The sequence below is a fragment of the Chiloscyllium punctatum genome, chromosome 7, assembly GCF_047496795.1.
Source record: "Chiloscyllium punctatum isolate Juve2018m chromosome 7, sChiPun1.3, whole genome shotgun sequence".
Classification (NCBI taxonomy): Eukaryota; Metazoa; Chordata; class Chondrichthyes; order Orectolobiformes; family Hemiscylliidae; genus Chiloscyllium; species Chiloscyllium punctatum.
In genome coordinates, this window is record NC_092745.1 from 64799104 (window position 1) to 64820965 (window position 21862).

Here is a 21862-nt window from a genome sequence, read left to right on the forward strand (position 1 = left end):
ATCCACTGTTCACTCTCTGTACAGTTGACAAAATCCTCCCATTATGGTAATACACCCCCTATTATTTATTATGTCAGCTTATGTAGATGCCACCTGAGTATCATCACCATAAAGAATTTTGCTTTCTAAGGTTTCAATAGTGTCCATAATTATTCATTAGACCTCTTCTCTCTTTTTCTTCTCTACCCATCCTGAAAATTTTTAGAAAGAATTTTCTTTATCCCCCAAAGATGCAGTTGGTTAAAATCCAGTTCCTATTATGTTGTGTCTTCCATTCTAATTAGTCCTTCCCAGAACTAAAACACCCATTTTTTTGAGCTTTGGATATTCAAATATAGACATCATAACTCTGGCCGCATTACATTTTCACTATTTCTATATTTCTTGATGATCCTTCTGATAAACCTCTTTAATTCTCTGCAGCTTACTTTATTTGAACATTTAACAATAGATTGTACATGCCTTCACCATATTTATTCTCAGCTCTCCCCTCTTTTAATCCAAGATAATCCTCTCCCTTGTGCTTCAAGTTTAATTTCTGATTTCAACCTAGCGTATGGTGAGCATATATCAGTTTTGGGCGGCACGGTAGCACAGTGGTTAGCACTGCTGCCTCACAGCGCCAGAGACCTGTGTTCAATTCCTGACTCAGGCGACTCTCTGTGTGGAGTTCGCACATTCTCCCCGTGTCTGCGTGGGTTTCCTCCGGGTGCTCCGGTTTCCTCCCACAGTCCAAAGATGTGCAGGTCAGGTGAATTGGCCATGCTAAATTGTCCGTAGTGTTAGGTAAAAAGGGGTACATGTAGGGGTATGGGTGGGTTGCGCTTCGGCGGGTCGGTGTGGACTTGTTGGGCCGAAGGGCCTGTTTCCACACTGTAAGTAATCTAAACTGCTCCTGGTCTGGTGTGGGGAATGGAAAATATTATTCTGGCACAAAAGCAATTGAAGGATACAATTAAAGCAAGGAAAAGGAAATTGAATTAACCATCATTGTGCAGTAGCAGCTGCATCTCATGGACAAGATGCAACTTCTAAACCCACAACCTTTACCATCTAGATGGACAAGGGCAGCAAATACATGGGGCCACTATCACCTGTAAATTCTCCTCCAAGCCACTGAATCCAGACTTGGAAATATACTATTGTTCCTTAGTGTTGCTGGGTCAAAATCCTGGAACTCCTTCTCTAGTAACATTTTGGATCTACTTCTACCAAATGGATTGCAGTGATTCAAAAAAAACAGCTGACTGCCATCTTTACCAGGCCAGTTAGGGATGAGTAACAAACACTGGCCCAACAAATAATGCCTACATCCCCAAATGAATAAAACGATTGAACCAAAGTAAACATTACCACATGATCAAAGAATCGCAGAATCCCGGTAGTGCGGAAGGAAGCCATTCGGTCCATAGAGTCCGAACCAACCCTCTGAAGAGCATCCCACCCAGACCCAGCCTCCTAGCCCATCACATTTCCCATGACTAATCCACCTAACATACACATCCGGTATACCACAGACTATTATATCAGCATGACCAGTCCACCTAACCTGCACGTCGCTGGGCGGTGGGAGGAAACCCCCAGACACTGGGAGATCGTGCAAATTCCACACACAGTCGTCCAAGGATGGAATTGAGTACAAGCGCTGTGAGGCAGCAGTGCTAACCACGAAGCCACCATGCCGCCCCTAAAACCGTAAAGTGATGGGAAACTTCCTCTTGTTTTCCTTAGGACATACCCTGTTCGCATGCACCTTTTCTGATATCTGGTGTACACATCAGATTGCACAGCAGTTTAGTGTTGCTTCAGGCTGACAACCACTGAATGACTCTTCCAGTCAATCCTAAAGTGGAAAAATGTCTTTCCCATTCCCTGATCATGTTAAACACAAAATTTAACTCCTTCACGCAACCGGCTAAACTGCTCACATTATGCATTAATGTTTGTCGCCTTGCACGGAAGTGGTCGCACAGAAGTCAGTGATTCCAAAAACACATCCAAAGGCTCCAGGGGAGACATTTCCATTCAGTTCTGCAAGCACCACAGGAACAATTTGCAGATGGGGCTGACATAAGATTTGCAAAAGTGCCATTCACTGTAATGACATTAATGGAATTATTATGTAACCACACAGAAGCTCATCCTCTTCCTTATCGCCTTATTCCCGCAATCGCCAGCCATTTTAAAATTGCTGCACAAATTGCGGAGAGGAAAACCTAATAATATTAACATTACACTCTTCAGAACAAAACGCAGTCCCATCTAACCAAGGAGAAGATGGTTCAAGTTAATTTCGGCAGCCATATCAAACAAACAGATATTTGACAAAAAGAATTTGACTGGGTTCACAATTTATGCCAGATTGATAGTGCAATATTTGCGCGGGAGAAGTCTGCGCGTCTGCGTTATTCCGGAATAGTGTGAAGAGGTTTTTCTCAATTGTTCACTCACTAAAGGAACAATGTAGGACACTGATGACTTTAGGTGTAATGCTTGGATTACTGGGAATAATATCCTCGTCGCTGAGTTTATAATTGCACAGCCCCACAAACCCAACATCTAGGCTGAGACTCCCAGATGTTAAACCAAAACGTCCTGTCCTTCCTTCTCAGACAGATTTTTTAAAAATCACCATCTCAAAGAGCATTTGGGCTTCCTCCCCAATGTCTGGTCCAATATTAATCTTCGAACCAACCTAAGCAGATTCTCTAAGCCACTTAACTCACGATGGGGGGTTGTTGGCACAACACGGACCCCTGTATCCTTCATGTCAAAATAGTGGCTCCACCTCCATGCGTTGTCGTGTGACTTAGAACTTCGGGAGAATGTGAAAGGCAGAATGGAAATGCAGTTGTTTTCCCCCACCCCCTTCCTTTCCCGTGTGCTGATTTGGTTCGAGTAGGCGAGAGGACAACAGGCCTTGCCAAGGGCATGGCAGAACCAAGCTAAACTCTCAACCAGTCTCTGACCGTATCCTTGCATTTCTGCTGGGAAGTAGAACAAGACTGGCCCCTGTCCGGACGCATACTCCAATCTCCCAATAAGGAAACGACGGGCTGCTGAGGAGGCTTGACTGGGTCACTGGTGTCAAGATTAGAGTAGTACTGGAAAAGTACGGCAGGTCAGGCAGCATCCGGGGGGGGGGTCAGGAAAATCGACGTTTCAAGCATAAGTCCTTTATCAGGAATGAGATCCCTGGTGTGTCAGGAGCTGACCAGAGTGGGAAGCGTATCTTAAAAGGTGAAAACACTAATTGGTAAGAAGCATTTTAATTTTAACATCCTTTGAGTCGCGTCATCCTTAAATAAAACTTCGATCAGATACAACCTAAAAGACATTGATCTTAAAATAATGTAAAATAAGACTCCTTGTCTGCGGTGCACTCATGCCATTGGATCCCATGAAGACTAATCTAGATTGCAACTGAGGTTTCTGTCATTTAAAAGTTATGATAAGAGTTTAAGACCCAGATGATCATTGGCTCTCGCTCTGTCCTGTGCACGGGTTGGCCAGTCACAAAAACCAGCAACAATGATATAGTCACTGCTAAAGCAGTTAAGCTGCTCATTCCTCCTCCTCTGACCTCTGCCTAATGATGGCTTCAGATTCTTTCCCAGTTAATTCCCTTGTCAGTCTAACTCCCACACAGTCATTCTTCTGCGAAAGCGGCACAGACTGGGAGGGACCGCGTGCTGTCAATCTCCAGACGCAGCCAATGGAAGAAAGAAATGTCTCGCTTAAGGATGATCAGCTGAGCCAATAATGTGCGGCGGTGTGTTCCACGTGACTACATCTTTCCCCCCCCCCCCCCCCCCCACCACCCCCAACTCCCCCGCCTGTCTTTCACATGAGTATTATATAGTTCAATTCAGTGCATCTGATAGAAGAAATAGTAGAGTGTTGGGGTGTCTGACTAAAGTACTTTTAAGCTGAATTATGTTTCTTTGTATAATTAATGGAGCTTCCTGATTCCATCCCCTACTCAGTCTGTACCCAAACGAGGTACTGTACAGCTTGAAGAAAATTGATAAGTCTATTTTGGCAACTGAACTGTAAGTATTTTATTTTTGCATACACTTGCCTTCTGATAACGCTTCTCTTTGCACAGTTCCAAAAGATGTGTCATTTGTGTGAGAGACTCCTGGTCAGTGACAACGCTCAACGTGTAGAAGAACGGTTTCTCTTTTTTTTTCTCTCTCTTGGAAGTTTTGATGAAAACTGCTCCCGTACCGCAGAGTAACCTTAGATCCTTTCTGCTGAGTGTGGAGGTGGTGGTGGTGGTGGTGTTGGTGCAGGGGAGAAAGTCCTCGTTTCCTGAGGGAACTGTCTGACTGCAGCAGAAGCCTTTTTTTTAAAGGCAGCCCATTGCATTATTCAGGGTGCGGAATGAGATGAAGTGGGCTTCATGTGATAACACATACACCGTGTCCAATCAGTTCCATTGCCAGCACTAAGTAGAACAAACTGGACTGATCCTGAGACGAGGGGGTACAATCCTGTCCAACCAGATCCCAGAGTTTAGCTTACAATGAGTTGCTGAAAGGACCGGAGCCTTCAGGGACACAGCTGAGGAGCTTTCAAATTCAAACAAAGGGCAAAGAGAGGAGGATTTTTTTTTGTCGACTTGTATTAATCGTTGCTATCTATTAATATAGCATTGAGCGTGCTTTTTAAAAAAAACTGACGCTGTGTGGACCTTTTATACAGACATGCTTAAATTCACCTCTTGGCACACAGCTAAAATCAAACAATTTAACAGGAAATATGATTTTTTTTAAGCTTAAGTTCTTTTTGTCCCCCCCTCCCTTTTTTTTCTTTGTCTGCCATCATGTCATTCACGGCTCCTCCTCTTCTCCCCTCCCGCCCCCCACCACCCACACCACCCACTGTGAGTTAAGACACCTGAAGGCTAGACATAATGATCAACAGAGCTCTCTCCTGTCTGGCTGGCAGCTTGCTCGCCCTTTTCTGTACAATCGACGAGTCTGCTCCTGCTGCACCGAGAGACCGGCAACTGTACGCCTCTATTCCTTGCAGAGTTAACTGGAGCGAGAATTTCCCCCCGGGTTTCTCTGACATCAATCGGTGTGTGTTTTTTTTTAAAACACACTCAGATTTCCACGCTCATCTCCACGCCGTTCTAAGTACCATAAACTTTGTGCAGAGTTTGACCAGACCAGATGGCCATGTGCCCTTTTATTATTTAGATGAGATTCTTCCTTTTAATAACATCACTCTTCCTGCTCATAAGGCCCTGCTTAAAATTTCTAACAAATGCAATCAGCTGAGTATCTTCAATACTAATTGACCATATGCAGAGGAAAGGCTCGTGGCAATCAGTAGGACCATTGTAACATTATAGGGATCAAGCTGGTCTTTGTCTCCCCTGGAATAGTCACTGTGGGGGGGGGGGATAATTACTAAAATATTAAATATTTTTGCAATCCTGACATGCTTTATTTCAGGGCCGTTCCATTTGACATCTCATTTATAGTAAAGCTCTGGGGCTGCTGTCGGGGAGTAAACAGACTGATGTGTTCCAGACGTTTCAATTCACTTGCTTCAGTATTGCTGCAATAAAATCCTCTTGTAATGAGCTGTTAGTTATGGACGTGCAGACTTCCCTATTGAAACTTTGCCCCCTTTGATTCATGCGGGGGGGGGGGGGGGGGGGCGAGAAGAAGCGGTTGAAAGTGAGTTTGTACATGTCTGTACAAATTGCGCAAGATACAAATGTTGAGTAGGGCTTGGAATCGAAGCGTGCAGGCTGGCTCAACTGAGGTATTCAGGAGGGCAGCTTTTTTGGGATCGTAATAGGGATAGTGAATAGATGGGAGAGAAAGATTGGTACTAGTTTAAAATAGATCGGTACAGACACGGCTGCTGTCTGTACCGGAATAATTCTAGTTATTCCCAAACACTACCTGACTCCCATCGTACGCCATTTGCATTTTTCTTTCTCTAGACAAAAAAGCTGTGTGGAGTAGACACCAAATTCTCTTTTTTAGAATTGTTGATGCCTGTTTATTCCATACCTCTTTCCCTCCCTCCCTCCCTCACCCCCACCCCCACCCCCACCCAGACTAAAATACCATCTTCGCTGGTCAGTCTGGCTCTTCGAAAGCAAATGATTTCCACCAGAGGGAAAGAATTTAACTTCTTTCTGTGGCGATCAACTGAATCGTGCTAAAGTGCACACAGTCCTTCTTCACAGGACAGGGTACTAGTTCGACTTATGGCCCGAAAGAGGGGGATTTTTTTTTTTACAAGTGTCTTATTACCCGAGCCCGCCCTTAATTACACCCTCCTCCTCTCTACCTGGATTTGAATGTCTGTCAGACAGACGAATAATTTGCTGGTAGTAAGACGGTGTTTGCTTTTAGAAAGGTGGGGGAAGAGAGGGCGGGAAGACTACTCCTATTATGAAGCGTAACCAGAGAAATGTCGCCAGAGGTGGCTGGTGACCTAACCCCAAGTGGTCAGGTGTGTCGGAGGAAGACACCGCTTGTTTACTCCTGTCAGGCTAGAAATTAAACAAAAGATGCGCAAATCTAAACTTTTGCAAACCAGACTCCGCTTTAAAGATGCATCTGGCGGTTGAAACAAATCCTCGCCATGCCTGAAGAGGAGCTGTGTGGAAATGAATTTCCTTTTTCTTATATTTTTGAAGCTGTCTTTCTCTCGATCCTTCTATCAAAGCACCAAAAAAGCAATCTCTCCAGCTCCAAATAATGCGGATTTAGATCAGTTTGATGGAATTAGGAGGTAGTCATAACAAGGGGTTCCTGTGAAATCTAATCTTTTATATTTGCTTTTTTTTCAAAAAAAAAAGCACTGCCTATTAACGTTCGGAATTCTCCCAATACTGAACAAAGAGTGGGGGGGAAGAGAGACTGAAGCTGGTAGATAATTACGCTGCTGGTGATCTTAAGTATATTCTTTGGATTACCACGTCTGGAAAAGAAGAAAGGAGAGTGTCGCATGATGAAATCCGCAGGGGTTGTCTGGACCTTTTTTTTTCATACAGGGCAAAGTCTGTGTAGTCAGTGTCCTAGCCAGGGTCAGTCTGCGCCCTCACACGCTCCTCCCTGCTCCAGGTGCAGCCTCTGTCTTTGCTGCCTCTGCACAGAGCAAGCGGCTTGCAGATGATGTAAGGTAGGAGGAGATGGTTCAGTCACTCGGTGCCGATATGAGATCTACCTTCCGAGGCTTGTAGCTTGTACAGCACAAACAAGCGAGCCAGACGGAGTGCACGATGCTGCTACACTTCACTGTGCACCACCAAGTGTCGCAATGACCCGTTATGAAACAGTTTTTTTTCCCCCCCACAATGAGCTGGGCCACAAAGCCAGTTTTAACTCGCTTCAGTTTTTCCCTCTGCCTAAGAAATGTTGCACTTGCCGTCACTACTTAATTCTACTTTCGCGAAAGCACTTTTTGTAAAAACAAAATTATTCCCTTTTTTTTGAGAACTGAGATTCATGTACGAGTTAAAGGGACTGTCATATCTTAACCCCCCCCCCCCCCCCCAAACACCAAGCTGTTGCCATGGCAAATGTTCCATTCAGTTCAATTTGTATCATCATTCATTGGTCTGCAATGGAGAATTTAACCTGGAACACTTCCATTCGCATGTTGTGATGTCTGGAAATGATTCTCACTGTGGGAATTGTGCAAGAATTGCACTTTCACTTTTTCCTAAAACCCCCAAACTGTGTCCAGCCATAATACATTGTCTAAAAAAAAACTTTCTCTTCAAATCTTTAACATTTAAGCACATAATTTCTACACTAATCACTTTCAATTAAATAGACATATTTGTTTTTGGTCAGATGGGTCACATACAATTGGATAAATAGTATGATAATGGACCATGACATTTAAAAAATAAAATAAAATCCGATTGTGGTGTTATCTTAATGATTGGCTAACTCAGTACTATTTGACCATATTTTGAATTGCTTCCTATTTCAAACCAAAGCCCACCCACTTTCAACCATTCATAATTTAATTCAAGCCCTTCGTGTATGCTTCTAGTCAAGACATTTTTACCACACTTGGTTATCTGCAAATCATGTGGTGATTTTCTTCCTAAGAAATGTGTTCTCTAACCCATTTTGCCACCTCTGTCTGGATGATGAAGCCAAACTTCATGACAATCAATAATTGAGCAGCTACCAATTGAATTGTGAAGAGATGCATTTAGAATCAGGAGTTCAGACATGCTGTGAGCCTGACTGTCTGGTTGGAATGCAACAGACATGCAAACCAGTCTGGAGAGCCTTTCAGCAGAGCTGTATCACTTGATCAAAACCTAGTGCTAAAGAATTCTTCCATCTCTTGCATTAATTCAACCCCTTTCAACAAAACTGAGTATTACTGCACCGTTGCTGATTTCAGAAATCATTAGGAAATGGGCAGTTAAGCACTAAAATCTTGTTTAATTCTGACCAGAATTGTCACAAATTTGTGGACAAATTAAACTGCATCAGAAGTACAGTCAGTTGCCCATTTGTTAGACAGCATGAGCTACTGAATTAACCACTACTGATCAGTCTTTTTTTGTTCAATATATCATTAAAAATACATTTTAAGAATTTGACTCAATGGGTTTACGTTTTTCTTCCCAAAAAGTGTAATGATGCGAAAGTAAATCCAAAATACACTTTTTTTTAAAAAAAAACTTGACGTAGTTTTGATTACTCACTTGAGAATGCGAAAGTCCCCTTAGCAGAATTTGATGTTTTCCCTCCGTGAAGTTTTCCTTTTTGCTGTTTTATGTCATGGAAGTGCAAGGTAATGAATAACTTGGTTGTGACTGAGGGGCATCCTGTGTAGTTCGACCCACTTCATTTGCTGTGCATTTGTTCCACTCCTGGTCACATAGCCTTTTCAGTAACCTTTCCACCAGGGTATTCAGTTTCCTATTTATGGATCATAATTTATATTTTTGATGAAGTTGTACATAACAAGAATCAACTTTTCTTGAGCACCCTGAAGCTTTTTTGGCCAGAAGCAATTTTTTTTTCTCTCAAGTTCTACAACTGGCTATGCAAGCATAAACAAAATCAGAAGTATTCTTTACAAAGCAGGAAAAGGAAGGCAGTTGAATTGTGGGTTTATTGAAGAGTGCACCCAACTAAGAACAAATTAGTAAAACATCAGTCACTTTTATGTTGTGTGAGATATAAATTCAGGATTATTTCATCTATTGAATGTTTGCTGTCTGTCTTCTGAACATGTCAAATCATGCTTAATACATTCTTGAAAAGCAAGCTTACTTCTCAAGAGTTCACCCTCTAAAGTTAACAGTAGAAAAGAGTTGATGCAGTATTTGGTAAAGGGAACTTTGCAATCAATCTCAGTCCTATTCATGCATCATATTCTAAGTACCAACGTGGCTTGCTGCAGGAAAGTAATCCTGAACATTTTAACTGCTATGTGCATGAGTTTTTAAGACTGATTTATTGGATTTCCATCTCTCCTAACCAAGAATAGGAATAGAGCATTGAATATTAACAGGGCACTGGTTCATTAGTTTTGGTTCTGAATCTTTTGTGCAATTTATCAAACATTCAATGTTCATTCACAAAAGCAAAATATTTCATTGGAATCTGAAATGGTTACTCGTCAAAAATAATGCATCCAGATGTTCCTTTTGCAGACAAAAATAAGTGTCTGTATTAAACAACAAAATGGCTGAAGCATTACAGACAACTGTTTACTCCCCTCATTGATAGCCATAGCATAGGCGCATGACAGAAATGCAATACCTTTTCCCACCTCAATGGAAAACCAGTTGGTTTATGAACCATCACCGATTCAGTTCCTTTTACAAAGTGGTTAGGAGAAAAGGCACATCCTCCTTGAGCTCACCTTATTAAATGTTAATGAACTTGGTCAGTAGGCCCCTTGATGCTTTAAGTGACCAGTCCTATTATCTTGCTTTCCCTTCCGCAGTGTGAAATTTGCTGACATCACCATTCTTCCAACCCTGAATTTTATTTTTATAAATAAACAGATTAGGATTTACCAGCCCTATGAAAGGGGGAAAGTTCTGATAGTCATACCACTGCATTAGTATTGATTTCTGTCCATCAAGGCTTTTTCCACTTATTGTGCGAGGAAGAGGCAGGATTATTTGATTTTTCACAACAATGTCAGGTGCAAGGCCATTACCGGGACTTTCATGATTTTAAAAAAAAGCTAACAAATTTGCTGTTAATTTTAGAATTGACATTTTCCTTGTACAAAGCTGATTAGATTAAAATTGTATTCCACCCTGTCATGTATCTCATAATTGAAAACAACAGCCTGAAAAATTTAGGCAAATTTTTGTTCAAGCCAGAGGCAGCTGACTGAGTCTTGGTGTTTTTGGCCATTTTGGGGGAAAGAAATCATAAAATGTTGATGGAACACCCTTCCAGAGAACAGATTAATAACTCTGACTACATTATTTAATACAGATTCTATTCTTTCTTTAAGAAAACTTCAGCCTAGGAGCTTAAACTAAAACCAACTATAATCACACAAAGCTACCTTTCATTGGTCTGGAGCAGTTGCTTAGTTGAAAAATAAAGGAGGCTGTCAATAATGCATGAAACAACATACACTTTCTCTATAACAGCTTACCACCAAAAGGGTACATTTTACACAGTTCAGTGAGAACAGCAACCGTGAGGAATTTTGGTTTTTTCAGTGCTTTTGCTTTCTCCCTTTTAAGTGTGTTTGCAGTTATTTAAGAGTTATGGATCTGCAAGCGGTTTCAAAAGTACAGAATGTCCTTCACCAGTTTCAGGATAGCCACACGTTTCCTGTCGTTACAACATCTGCAAAACTTAAGCCTACTTTTTTGTTTTGTGGAATATTGAAAAGTTGAACCAGAAAAATGTAAAATGAGAGAACTTCTTTCAATCAGGGTATTCCACAATGAAACTAAACATTTTTTATTTTTTAAATCCCCTGTAGTTCTCGAGAGGTTAATAAAAATATATGTTGGGTCATAGTATAATAATCACTTTCTTTCTTGGCCAGCTTTCTCATGAAGCAGAACACCATGGATTTGGATAAAAATTGTTCCAATACTTGACCTTTGGCCAACCGAAAATGTGAGAAATGTTTGGGCTTTTGATGTGACACTTCATTTAAATTGTGTTCAACCCTATACATACAATATTCCTGTGTACTGCGTGTACACATCTTACCAAAATCATCTAAAATCCCAGGATGGACTGGATCCAAATCACATCATTCATCCTGCTAAAATTATTTTTCTTCAATCTTATCAATTAAACATGGATTATAGCCAATTTTGGCTAGGTTTAGTCTAGAAATGATTAGAACATTCATTCTTACTGAATATAGCAGTAAAGCTTTTGAGTTAGATTTCACAGAATGCCACCATACATTATTCTTCCACTATTGTACTTCATCCATTGTTTGGTATGTGATTTTTTTTTTTCCCTTTTTCCCCCTTAAAAGGATCTGTCCAGTGACCACATTAGCAAGTATTAAAAGCTCAGGATGAATCAGTTGTATTTGGAAGAGAAACTTTAAGATTAGGTAAATGCATGTGATTCAATATACACCACCTTAGCATAGACTTATCACTTGATCTGCAAAAGTGTGGTGGAGCAGAGGGCTGGTGTGCACCACATTACCAAGTATTTGAACAAGGAATGAATTAATGCATAACACTAGATTATCCAATGGTCCTCATGTAAAGAGCATGAGGGACTACCTTTTTTTTTGTTTTGGTCAGGAAAAGATACTTCAAATTAAACAAAAGTATTTAATCTTGGAGATCTTGGTAAAACTGTAGTATTAAATAGTAATATATTTTGCAGCATGCATCTTGGCCATTCAGCCCAATGCTGGTGTTTATGATCACTGAACTCTCCACCCACCTCAAGGAAAATCTAAGGAAACTACTGGAGCATTTAGACTATTAATCTGTGCATCTGACTCTATGCAAAATGCTCACTGTTGTGATGAGAAAACAGTGCAGCAAGAATAAGGTCCCAAAGAAGCAGTCTGTGGATATAGAAACTATGAAAATATGAGCCAGTCTTTCCTTGGAGCACATGTGAGCCAGTCTTTAACTTTGACCATTATTTCACGATGTTGGTCACCTCTGGATGGGGATTTTATTTCCTTTCCGAGAGAGAGGGTTTTTGTGATGCCCCTGCGCATATGGATTTGTGCCAGTCCTTTCTGCATTCAGAAAGGACTACATGGTGAATCTTGACTGAAAAGAACATCCAATAAAACAAATTTTAGACCAAGAGAGCATCTCTGCCATTTTAGGGTGGGTATATCACTGTATTTGCAGACCCATACATCACCTCACAGATTTAGTGCCTAATTTGTACATATCAGACCAAACATTACAATACACTAATTGTTGAATACTCTTCTTCATGACAGTTACTCTACACGACTTGTTCAAACAAGGAGTGATCATGTCAAATTTTCTGTGGTTCGTATGATTAATGACCATTTTAAAGATGTACTATAAAAATACCCATTTCCTGGTATACATGTATTATTGTTATTATGTGCATGGGAATGAATAGCTAAAATCTTTGAGACTGAATAGAATGCATTGACTCGGAGCATGCTGTCGCGAATATTGATTTAGATTTGACGATAGATGGCCTTGACCTTTGAGCTTTTTTTCCTTCAGCACGGAACCTGAAGTTACACGAGACTATATCTAACTGTCTATCCTTCCTTTATCAATAAGGACAATGCTGAATAGGCTAAGGTAGTTCAGCTGTCTTTGGGTTTTGTTTAAAAACAGGAGGAGCTTAAAGATGCCTTCCAACTGCAATTTAATGCCAAACATTCAATTTGCAATTTATTTACAACTTAGACTTTTTAGATATGTAAAATATTTGCAGGTTTTATTTTACAATCCTTTATTCTCCCATTCAGTGTTCCTCAAAACTTCCAGAACTCTGCATGATCCAGAATGAGATCATAAGTGCCAAAAGGCAAGGTTAGTTGAGGCATTTCTCTCTCATCCGTATTGATGTTGTCCAAAGTTTTACATAGTTTTTTTTAAAAGCATCTGACACATAGTTGGAGTGTAAGGTGATGCTATGTCTGTCATTTAATCTGTTTCTCAACATCCCAAAATAGTTCAGAAATACTATGTAAATTTTAGTTTGCCCTTGGTGACTTTTGGTCATTCTTATCGGAGACTACCATTGGTGATTGTGTTTTTTTTTCTGTGATAAAGACCTTTGCATGTTGTCTACCTTTCATGTTTCCTCCTGTCATTTTAAAGACCCAATCGTATGCACATTAACACTGGTATAGATACAGATTATTGAATGGTATTTCAATTTGTCTTCTAAATTAATGTATCTAGTATTCCAGGTCTATTACCGTAAGTAGCTTTTCTGTGGTGAAAGGCAAATAGCACAATAACAATCTATTCAGGCCAGGGTGCATTTAATTGAAGCAATAAATCTTTTTTTCTAATATGTGACTTCTGTCAGCTAGGTCAGTAACCTTGGAACACCATACTATCTGCACGTTTCCCTCCAAGTCCCTTGCCATCCTGACTTTGGAACTAGAGACATTCCTTTATCATTGGATCAAAGTCCTGGAACACACTTCCTAACAGCACTGGACGTCATAGAGCAGATATACTGCAGCAGTTCAAGAAGGCAGCTCACCAGAATCTTGAGTGCAGTTGATGGACTATAAAGTCTAGCTGAGACATCCATGCCCATGACCAGTGAAAGAACCTGTTTTGAAAATGGAGTGGATAACCAATGTTTCACTTTAATGAACTGTGCAGTGTATTGACCAAAGCTAAATTTACCATATGCAATTGAAGTAATTTTTAGTCATAGTCTCAGATTTTTGAAATGGTAAAGAATGACTTGGCCCCAGTAAAGTTACTAGAGTAATCTAGTTTTTCACTGTTACAATTGAGAATGCTGGGCAGCCTGTGGACTTTCAAGATTTTGCCACTACAACATGGTGGCTCTGGTCCGAGCCATGAATACCATGTCACATTTACAGGAGTTTAGCTTAAGGTGATTTATTTTCAGTATTAATGCACCATAATATAGCTAAAGGGAAGCCAACTAAGTGGAGAAAAGAATAGAAGGATGGGGTGTGAAGAAGTAAAGGAGGATCATTTTAATGTACAAACCAGGCTCTTGGACTGGCTGTAGTTTTATGGAGAATGAGCTATTGGACTGGTGTTAATACATCAACGTGAAAGCAGCAAGCTACAGTTCCCAGTTTTCCCTCCATGGTCACTACACCATTGTGAGCCGTAAGTGAAGTCTATACAAGCCACTCCCTCTGGTTACACATTTTTGATTTCTAATACTTGTGCGCTTAAAGCCACTTTTTTTAATTTTCTTTTCCACTTCACCCACATTTGTGAGTTTTTTTTTTTCAAAGTACTTCTAACTTGGTTGAGTATGGTCGAAGGCTGGGCCGGGCTTTGCAAGGTTTTCTCAAAGAAAAACTGTTAACCGGTCATCAAATGTGACCTTTTTGTAGAATAATTAATAAAAGATGTGAAATGATACAATGAACCCCACAAAATATTTGTTAACCGCAGGCATGTTTCCATCGTAAGTAGCTGTATATGATGTTTGAGGCAGGGGAGGGGGAATAAAGTCATTAACAAAGACCACTACCAAAACCAATCTTTTACCAAAGCAAAGAATCAAATATGGAAAATCCACAATGCATGGAATTCCAAAATGCAATATTAATTTTAACTTTTTGTTCCATCACGTTAATTCATTTTAACGTTGATACTGCTACATTTGAGCTGGGCCTGTTCATGAAGGCCCTCCCATTGGAGTTTGGTCGCTGGGTTCACCTCCAGCTATTGAGTTTAAATTTTCCTTTAGCAAAGTCAAACTGCGATACTTAAAGTTGGTTTTTCCACCCTTTTTGTAAAGGGCACCTCAATGACAGCAGAAGCTGTTTTTCTTGTAACTGTTTTGGTAGCAGAACTATCTCTTGAAATCCATACCTCCTCACTGGATCACTTCTCACACATGCCTTCTACAACCAGATTGAAGTGTACCATAGACAATTTTTTTTTAGGATCATACGAGATGCATCTCATGTATGACATTTCTGAATGTTAAATTGCTGATCTAAGGGCCTGAGAGAAGTTGGCAAATCTGTTAGCTGGGAAAGGTTATGATATGTTGTTTGTTCTGCTAATTTACTTTAACAAAAACTCTAAAGGTACTTGCCATTAGCCCACTTATTCATCTATTTGTATTAACCATTCAAGTAAACTTTCAAACGACTCCTTTTTCGGGTTGAAAATCCTTTCTCTTTTTTTAAAAAAAAAACTGAAGATCACAAGTTGTGTGGTAGCCACAAATCATTCTTAAGAGAATAAACTTGAGCGATTCCAGATCTGTTGCTGCCAACAGTCACTAAATATGTGGAGCTTATGGTTTTCCCACTTGCTTTACTATGACTCCAAGGATCTCCATTTTTCTGGTGTCAGGATATTAAAAAGTAGCTGTTCACTTGCTCCATTTTATATTTTTTTTTTAAACTGTTTGCATCTCCAAATTTAAAACAGCCAAAACCAAAATGACAACTATGGCAGAAAGCTTCAGGACTCTTGGTATTGTTGCCATGTGAAATGGAGGTAAAGAAATTAGCTGTTTTTTTTGTGTGGAGTACAAGATCAAGATTAGGCCAGCAGGTTGGAAGACTTGTACATCTGCAAACTACAGTCATAACTCAGCTGGCTCATGAGATTTATTCTCACTCTTCCATTTTCTTCCCCTCTACTTTCCTATGGAAAGCTAGCTGACTCCTACAAGTTTTTTCAGATGTTTTCTGTACCGGTTCTCTTAATTAAATTATGTGGAAGATAACATTTCTGGATCAGTAATCTCATTATTACTCCCACTATCTAAACAGATTGAGAGTTTCTGGAAATTATGATTCAAGGGTGACATCATCAATTCCCCTTTTCTCGCCCCTCAAATGGTGCTGAGTTGACAGAAATTTCAGGGTTGAGAGAGCCTGACAAATGACTGCCTGTCCCCTCCTCCACCATCTCAGCAATACTGAGCTCTTGTCAAGACATGCCTGAGAGCTAACAGTGAGACAAAAGCAAATAGACTGAATTTTTTCCATGAATAAGAGTGCACTGTTGCCAGCAAAATCCCGTAGGAAAGGGGAAAAAGCAGGACACTTTTCTCTCCTACTTTGCCACCTTTGCACAATGGCTGCTGAGAACTAAATTGAAACCACTTATGCTGTTTTGTTCAGATTCCCATTTGCAAAACTAACTCTCACATTGTGCACGTTACTGATTGTTTGTTTGTTTTTTCCTGAGCTCAACAGTGACTTTGCTTAGCTTAACATAAACCTTGACTCCAAAATGCCCGCTTGCTGTATTTATAGGACAACATCTTAAGTATCAAAATTACAGGTGTGTTCTGACATGCAATTTCGCCTGTTCGTCCTCTAGGCCACTCACATCTCTGATTTTGGGTCAGCAGTTAAGTCGAGCATAAGCGCAACGTGACTAGGACATCATTCTCTGTTCCACATCAAGGTAAGTGGGGCACACTATCCAGTATATTTGCCCTGGAGATATAGACACAGATTAGTGTGTTGTGCTGGAAAAATAAGATACAATTTGTTTTTATAAAGTCAATCTTTCTGACCCCAATCCAATGCCTTCTGCAACTAGAAGTTTTATCCTCTTTATTTACTGTATCCACTGTAATTGCTATTTACTGTAACTTCAAACTGTCTCTGCCAGGTGATGAGAATCCTGGACGCCTCAAAGAATTAGAGGTGTCTAGCATTTCAGTGAGACAGAAGTTCACCTGCATGGACTTCTGCCCCATGTGATGTCTTTTTATAAACCTGAACCTTTTCATTAGAATGTCTGTCTGGTTTCAAATTTTTTTTGATCCTCTGCTCTTTTAAAGCAGAATGTATGTAGTGTTATTAAAGGATTTATTTTACATTTATTTGGACCACAAGCTGTCTAATTGTAGCCTGAAAGTGTTTCTGTCTTCCTAGATTCTGGCATTTTGTTCCTCTGTGCTCTTTCCTCAAAAGGTGGTCACTCGCTTGTATTTTCAAATGTGCTTTTGCCTTCACCCCTCCAATGTTTAGAAATCTGGTGAAGTCTTTTTCTAATCACCGCAATCAATCAGTTTGCTAGAGTGGTCAGACAGACTCTTAAAGTACAGAGAGTAAGACACACTGGCAATATGAAAGCTAACTTTTCTCCCCATAGCTGCTTTTTTCTGAGCCTGAAAGATGCTGCAGTTTCACCTGTCTGGGAGCAGAGAATTACTCAGTCTATCTGGCAAACCCTGTGTCTGTCTGTCTGTCTGTCTCTTTTTTTTTAAGATGCAAGTAGTGTTTAGGGTCTTTTTTTTTTACAAGCTTCACACTCTCTCTCTCCCAGCTGGCTTACATCCTGTCTGTCCTCATTCACAAGGAGATACCATTCGCTGCCTTCTCCCAAGCTTGTACTTTTTTTGTCCTACTGATTTAACAGTAATTCTTAGCCTTTTGACCAGTGTTCCGTGCTGGGAGTTTCCAATCCTTAACAGACAAAAAGGGGATGCTTTAAAACATGAAAGGAGGAGGATGTGTAGACATCTACTTTACAATTCCAAGTTCCCTTTGGTCCAGGTTCCGAAAGCATGTTCAAACAACTTTCCTCAAAACAGCAGTTTCAGCAGGAACACTGCTCAAATCAATCATCCTATCTCAACCTGAGCCTCTGCTACCTTTTTGTTTAATCAAGACAGGCTTCTCTTCACCGATTCACGATTTTTCATACCAAGTAGCTTTTCAACCTTTCCTGAACCCAATCTTTTCCACGGTTCACAGAATGCAAACTAAGTTAACATGTCCTTCATTCATCAAAATGTGCTCCAATTGTTGCTTGCAAAAGGGTGTTGGCTGTGCACAAGCAGATGATTTTTAGATTGCTGCTGGTTTGTTTCAGTGGGATTTTCATTAAGATGGCATTCATTCATTGTTAGAAAGCCACTCTGACTTTAGTTACTCTGGAGGTACTTGAATTTGCTGAGCTTGTTTTTTCCTATAGATCTGGTAATAAGCAAACATTTGGCAGATGGAGCTTTTGAATACGATTGTCTGTCAGATGCTTAAATGAGGGGTACACTAGAATGTTAATTCACTGACAAATGTCCTTCATCCTCCAGACTAAGGATGAATACAAATCTGGGCCCCAAGTAGATCAAGTGATAGTTAATCCAAATCTGGTCTGTTTTGATTAAATTGGGATTTTTTTTTAAAAAAAAATTGTGCTTAGACCCACGCTGGAGAAGTTTTGATTCATTAAATGCTAGAAACATCATTGACTCAGATTTGGCATTTTTGGTTTTATTTAATTACTATTTAGTAGTTTATTCCTTGTATGAGGTTAAGGGATTGGGTTTATTCAGAGGAGATTAAAATCTAATCCCAGGCCAGTTAATCTCTATTTAGGGGAAAATTAAATTGTGAACAGGAAGTACATGGTGCATTTTTCTAAAGTTCCCAATGCTACTAAAAGGCTTGTTTTTTATTTTAAAAAAAAAAGTACCTTTCTCCAGTCACTACAAGCTGCATTTCAAACACATGCTAAAGAAAGCACGTGAAGATGTAAGCATGCAAATAGTTTTCAAAAACTGAAAGTCCTAAGAGTAGCATTCTGGCTTTTTATTATCCAAAGAAAGTGAACTGAATTGAATTTGTATAAAACATTGGTTGCGAATCATTTTAAATTTTGTGACTTTTAGTTCCTTGTCTTGAACCTATATTGCAATATTCTTTATCAGGAGGGTGCCCAAATGGGAACACAACCCCAATTTAATGAAATCTGTTTCTACTGGATTGTAATTTTTTTAAAATCAAATTTCTTTAGACTGCTGTTTTTGTTTTTTTAACAGATGGAAGCTAATATTTCTCTTTTTGGTAACTGGTGAATAAATGTTGTTAATCATAAGTTAATTACTAAGTGAGACCAATTTGGTTTTGAGATGCTAGTAAATTGAGTAGGGAACAGATTAAAAGTTGAAGGTACAGACAACAGAATGGGCAATAGATCACTTTTTGTGTTGCTTGGAGCAATGGATTTTTGTGCTATCAACCATTTTTAGACAATTATGATATTTTTTGTCAACTTTCTTGCTCCTAATCTGCACTAAAATGACCTTCCCTCTTAGAATACAGGTAAATGGAATTATCCAGTTCTGACACCAACTCTCCACATGTCAGTCAGTGGAGGTGGTGAGCATGTTTGTCTAGTTACACTACTATACACAATCTGCGAGTGCCCCTCACCCCACCTGTCCCATTTAGAATGCTCCTACCAGAACAGAATTGCCAAAAGCCATAATATTTATGGTTAACAAGTTGAAACATTGATAGCTGAAGTCTGTTGCCAAGGACTTGAGGTGAGCAACTCAACTCTTCACTGCTAAGATGCTCAACAAAATCAAGTCTTTTGAGTGATTTTTGAACAGCGAGTTCCAGCCTGCAGTATGTTGGCATCTGCACATGTACTGATAAGTCTTAAATGAAATTATGCTTGTTGCAAAACTTAATCTAACTTTAAGTTAAGACAATAACTGCTCAAAATGGGGACTGCACCTATCTCTACAATGAGAAAAGGAAGTTACCTGACCTTTTCTGGCTTTTTTAGAAAAGTACTTGAGTTCAGGCTTTTATGGTTGTTTTCAGAATGGGATTATTTTAGTCTCAATTTAGGTTTTCACTTGAACATTGCAATCCATTACATAAACAACCCAACAGTAACATGAGCAATTCAAAGTTCCAAGCAGTCTGGCAGCAGTATAGCAAAGATTTTAAGTGTGCTTTTTGTGCAATAAGCATTTTAAGATTCACCAATAATCTAATTTTTGTACTCTACAAGGATTAATTTCCTAACTCTATTGTATGTATTTTGTATTGATTAGTTGCATTTAATCCTCAAGTCACTCAGCCAGGTAGTTCTCAAACTGTGGACTAATTAATTCCCTCACTCTTGAATTGCTTTGCCTACTTTGGGCAAGGAACTTAGCAGATTTGCTTTCTCACTAGTGAGAGTAACTTTTTTTTTAAAATCAGCCCCTTACCGCGAGTATGAATTTAAGGGTTATTGTTAATGTGTTTTGTCACTTATCAGCTAGCACCCTTGTGTTTTAGCTATCATTGAGAAGGTTACTTGTTTTGTAACATTTTTATCATTTAAAGGATATTTTAATGCACAACCTCTCAATCAGCTGTGAATTATAGTTTGTCTTGTGACAGATTTCACTGACCAATCCCCTTTTTTTTTAGTCGGCTTTACATTCCTTAAAAGTAAGGAAAGGAAATCTGAAGAGTATAAACATCCTTATACCCCAAAAATTACAGGGTATGTAGTTTCTATCAAACTACAATTGTTGTAGTTACAGGAAACAGGTTTTTTGGGGGGTCAGAAATGCACTATATTAAGTCACAGATGACTTAGTACTGTCTGCTGATGATTTGGTTAAACTTTAAACTCTACTGGCTCAGTAAGCCTTGTGATATGTATATTCAATGCCTTTGCAGCTAAGTCACTGCAGCAATGTCAAAAACAGCATCAGTGGTGAGAATGTCTGTCTCTCATCTGCTGTAGGACTGGCTGAGACTGGACAAAAGTTATCCTGTCAAATGCTGTCTTTTGGATGGGATACTAAGCCAAGATGTATCCTAGTGTGAAGACATTCCTTCTATCCAATATCTGTGAAATATCCCTACACTATCCTCTTAAAATACACTGCCTGGGTATTGGTCACAATGTTGCTTGTGGGATATCATTAAGAACCTCTGCCACATCTCCTTCATTAAAAAAAAAATTGAGAAATAAAACCTACTTTGAACGCACGGATGCCCCAAAGATCATGAAGCAGAGATTATTTACTTAATTGGCATTGAGTCAATCTAAACAGAAAGGGAACTTGAGGGTAAACCAGAAACTGTTTACAGTATGTATATGAAACAAAGCCTCTGGATTATGTTGGACTGTGGAAATCTCTTTTTTTCCAACCCGATTACATTTAATTTCTCTAGCCACCCTACCTTGCTGTCACCATCTTCTGCTCTAAGTCCCAGTGCAGGACACTTCACTGAAGTGGTTGTAAATGATTTTGATGTGCAGATTTTGTACAAGGCAATACTCATTCCCACCACTAGGGGCAAGATTTGAATGATAGGCCCTAGTATTGCCCATGACCCCAGAGTCCCATCACACTAGTACTATAGGCATTCCGGAGCAGTAGTTTTCCACTGGTGTTGAGTAGCACACTACTGTGCCATGACAAGGTGAGAAGTGGGCTTACAGAATGTGTGCCTCTATGCTTTCAATCTCCTTCAGAAAGCTCTCTTTGATGTAGTATCTGGTGCCATTTGTCTCTGCATGCAAGAGAAGGGAAATCCACTTTAGTTATGGACCTGGGTGCCTTGATACTGAAGCTTGCAAACCACTGTTCTAGAGACCTGAGCTGCAGAAATTGGGCCCTGACCATATCCCACTAACACCAGCCCTGGCTGTCCACACTCCAGGAAGACTAAAAGCTCAGTTCATTTTTCAAGATTGAAGCATTGTAAAAGTAAATGGGCAGTCAGCTTGAAAACATTCTCTATCTTGTGTAGAAAGGAGCTGAGTCTTTCTTTCACAAGTCCTCTTGGTTTTGCTCACAGGCCTCCCTGTGTGCCATAAGAGAAGAAACAGACCATTCAGCCCATCAAATCTGCTCTGTTATTCAATGAGATCATAGCTGATCTGATAACCATCCACTTTGCTATTTTTTATTCCCTTTATTCATTTGTTTCTTTCTTCAAC

The 21862-nt window shown here is 39.8% G+C and overlaps 3 long non-coding RNA genes across 6 annotated transcripts in view; 1 reads left to right on the forward strand and 2 right to left on the reverse strand.

The window, feature by feature from the left end:
- LOC140479747 (uncharacterized) overlaps positions 1–4532 on the reverse strand; it is a 102552-nt gene extending 98020 nt beyond the window's left edge. Inside the window, exon 1 of the long non-coding RNA XR_011961113.1 lies at positions 4082–4532. This is a non-coding gene — a long non-coding RNA (uncharacterized lncRNA). The remainder of the gene's footprint in view (positions 1–4081) is intronic.
- Positions 3842–21862, forward strand: part of LOC140479745 (uncharacterized) — a 74765-nt gene continuing 56744 nt past the window's right edge. For all 4 annotated transcript variants that reach the window (XR_011961108.1, XR_011961105.1, XR_011961107.1 and 1 more), the window contains exons 1-2: positions 3842–4052; positions 16487–16573. This is a non-coding gene — a long non-coding RNA (uncharacterized lncRNA). The remainder of the gene's footprint in view (positions 4053–16486; positions 16574–21862) is intronic.
- LOC140479749 (uncharacterized) overlaps positions 8812–21862 on the reverse strand; it is a 200721-nt gene continuing 187670 nt past the window's right edge. The window contains exon 4 of the long non-coding RNA XR_011961114.1: positions 8812–8924. This is a non-coding gene — a long non-coding RNA (uncharacterized lncRNA). The remainder of the gene's footprint in view (positions 8925–21862) is intronic.